Genomic DNA, 3,582 nt, shown 5'->3' with positions numbered 1-3,582 from the left:
AACAGTTATCGCCGTGTCACACCCTCGACCTACACAGCCACTTCCGTGTCCATCACCGGCATCATGGACATCGGAGGGTCCACCGCCCTCATAATTACCTTTTCCAGCAAACCTCTGGCACAAGGAATGAGACAACAACCACATGTGACCAAAATACCCACCAGCAAAAAAACATACAGCTGTGATTAATAGCATAACCGACATCAGACATATAATACTAAGTAATATCTTGATAATTTGTGTCCCATCACGGGTTTCTGATCGTCGTGATGGCGTTGTGTTCTAATGAAAAAGTAAAAACAATAAAAATGATGAAATAAAGATCATGAAAGTTCAAAGCTCTTTTGCTAGAGCCTCTTTCTCAGATGTTCACTTTGGCCCCGCTCCTTTTTGCAGGTGCAACGATTTCCTCCTCGGCTGCTCTACTTTCTTCGGCCTTCCAGGTAGACTACCGGTCGGCCCGTTGCACAGGTGAGAGGATTTATTCTGCCTCTGATTTTCACCTGTGATGGGTGGAGGTGGATTTTCCCCCACCAAGCTCTCGTGTGCCGCTGCGCACTGCGACCAGTGGTACCAGGTGTCGCCTTTCCCTTTCAGTTGGACCGCTATAGCTGTCCGGGCCGTTACTTCATATGGACCCGTCCAGCGGGGTTCCTTCCACTTGCGCTTAATGACTTTCAGCCACACCGCCTTTGCGTCCGGGACCTCTCCTTCCCCCTTGGGCCTGTCACACGCCACCTGTTTGGTGAAACTGGACACAAGCGCTTTTACCTCGTTCCAGTAGTCTGCGTGGGACCTGTTCCCCCTCGTCTCCTGCTCCACCGAGACCACCGTCCAAGGTGCCGGAAACTGTCTCCCAGTTAGCAGCTCGTAGGGCGTGTAACCTGTGGACTTCTGTTTCACCATTTTGGCTGTTAACATGGGGCGCCCGTCTGGCCCCCGCCACAAGTCTCCATCCTGCCAGGCTCCTTTGTTTCTCCACACCCCCTATTCCTCTGGTGATGCCTCCTTACACTCGTCAGACCCGTCGTCCGGTGTCCGTTCCTTTCTCTGTAAGAGACAGAAAACCAAAGCACCTCCCTGCCTAATCTTCACAATCTAATTTTTATTGTTCATTGTTCTTCCAGTACTGCAAATTTGGTTTAGAATATCATGTTCATTGCTCTCTGACCCAGCAACCTATTCTAACCATAATCTATGTGTGTGTAAGCGTGTTTGCATTTAGAATCAAAGCCAATCCCTACAATATATCAGTCCGGACAATCACGCCGAACGAAGCTTATGACCTTCAAAAGACACCAAGTGCCAACTCATGATGAGCACATTTGCAATGTGTGTATGACAATTATTAACCACTCATTTTAATCAAAGACAGCAAAAACAAATTAACCATACCTGCATTATTAAACACACAAGTAAAGACATAAAAATGCTCATAAAAACATTGCTTGATGTTAAAACTCAACTTCCCCCCTTTTGACACACTCCCTTGTGTCAATTCATCTGAGCTGGAAAATTAAAAGAAAAGGTTAGTGACATCATATCTCAGAAAGCATCAGAAATTCTCCTCTCCAGTATCGTTGCTCCAGCCTTGTCATCCTGTGCTAGGGAATGAAATCAATTTAGTTATCATGTGAGATCTGTTAAACTCCGGGCTCCGCCCAGAGCCTGCGTCTGCAGAATTACCTAGAAACAAAACCTGTATTAATATGAACTTCACATATAAAAACATCTTTTTTAAATTTTATTTTCCCCCTGGTTTTCCCTCACTGAGCACAGCAGGGGAATCCATGTCTTGATTCAGCCATGAATCCAGCTCACCTGATTCATCACTGAGCCCAACCGTCACTGGCATCTGATAGTGTGGCACTGCATATTCTTTTCTTAGTGTCACTATCTTCAATCTGTTAATTACAATTCTCGAACATGAAGTAGACTGTGTCTATAACAAGTCAATACAGCTGTAAGTGTGGCCAATTATCAATCAATTAACATTCAATACTGAAATGATAGCTTTTGATTTATGCATGTTTAAGTCAACCACTTACCCAGAGGATCCTCAATCCCAGAAAAATTCTTCTCCTCATTTAATAAAGTCTGTCATCCTCCCATGGCCTGGTAACTGGTCCATCCAGAGCTGTATCATTTTGAAATATACATACAACAACCCAAACCATACCTTGGTCACACCAACCCTTCTCCACCCTGAGGATGTCCAACGCCATCCTTCTGTGGTTCGCTAAATTATGTTTATCTAGAATTCCACTCTGTCTCTAAATTTTGGAGAATTTTATGCTTGTTGTCAAGATTTGAAGAATCTTGAGACATGCACATTCTTTCTCTCACACGGCGCCTAAGTAGCGGCCTCGGCTCCCGTCTTATCTCCTCCTGCTGAGATGAGGCAGAAAACCTCTCCGGTATATTCTGCTCTCTTCTAATCAAACAAATCAGGTCATAACTCTCTGAAAACAGTATTTCTTATAACTCAGCCGTATAATGCATCATAAAACAATATCATTCATTCACAATTAATCAGCAGTCCAATGTGATACAAATCAGTTTAACAAATGTAATAGTTATCACCTTCTTCTAATTCATAAGAATAATGCAAACTAAAACTACATAATAGTTTCACAATCTCTAATTTGGGGTATAACGTGACATAAAACGATATAATAATCTTACAATTCCCCCTTTGATCTCTTTTTTAAAAAAAAAGAAAAAGAGATCACCTACACCTCATAATCCAGTTCAGCGAGGTCCATTGCTTCTTCCTAGTCCTAAGGCCCTCTGTCCCCCTTTAACGAGTGGACCCCATGTATCATGACTTCTATGTTAGCACATATCAGATGCAACACAAACTAAATTTACAACAACAACACAGTTTTTGAGAAATTTTATGTTTGGTGTCAAATTATAAGAATTCAATTCAAATCTATGGTTTTATCACCCCCATCGGGGCTTACCTTTCTCACCTTTCATAATATTTCTCCCTCAAATATTCGCAATTTCCCTCCGTTGGTGGCAAAAAGCTGTTGGTGTGGTCAAGTGGGCGCTATCGGAAACAAAAGCTCAGGACAGAACAGTCACCAGTCATGTACTTCATACAGAATTTGCATATATTTTGATTTCATATTGATCCTCTGAGTGTAATGGTACATTTTAATTCGAATTTATTAAAACTAAACACAATAGTTTTCTCTCTCTCTAGCTTGCTCTTGTTCTTATGCAGCACCACATCCTATCACCTGCCCCCGTCGGTTATATTCTACTTTTTAAAATTCTGACTATTTCATGGGTGAACCTAAATCACATGGACCAGTGTTTGTTATTCCATATCTCTATTCTGAATGTGAAGTTTTCCATTTCCCTGTTATGTTATTCATACATATTATTAAAGTTTTGGCTTTTTCTCTATACAAGTTAATTGACTTTTTACAGTGGCCTGCTAAGGTTAACAATAACATGTTCAGTCATTAGCAAAATCAAACCTTCTCTTCACTTTAGCATTTGACATTCCCAACCATATCATGGGATACTTTAATCGAAACACAGCTAATAAAACACAATTTTCTTAATGCA

At 41.6% G+C, this 3,582-nt stretch overlaps 1 long non-coding RNA gene across 1 annotated transcript; it reads right to left on the bottom strand.

Annotated features, from left to right (window-relative positions):
* Positions 1 to 2,893: 2,893 nt before the first annotated feature.
* Positions 2,894 to 3,365, bottom strand: LOC102075959 (uncharacterized). The gene is made up of 2 exons (XR_268677.3): positions 3,085 to 3,365; positions 2,894 to 2,993 (listed from the first exon to the last, which is right to left on the bottom strand). It is a non-coding gene; the product is annotated as an uncharacterized LOC102075959 (long non-coding RNA).
* Between the last annotated feature and the right edge of the window lie 217 nt (positions 3,366 to 3,582).

Source organism: Oreochromis niloticus, unplaced genomic scaffold, assembly GCF_001858045.2.
Source record: "Oreochromis niloticus isolate F11D_XX unplaced genomic scaffold, O_niloticus_UMD_NMBU tig00007934_pilon, whole genome shotgun sequence".
NCBI lineage: Eukaryota > Metazoa > Chordata > Actinopteri > Cichliformes > Cichlidae > Oreochromis > Oreochromis niloticus.
This window is presented reverse-complemented; position numbering and strand designations above follow the sequence as displayed.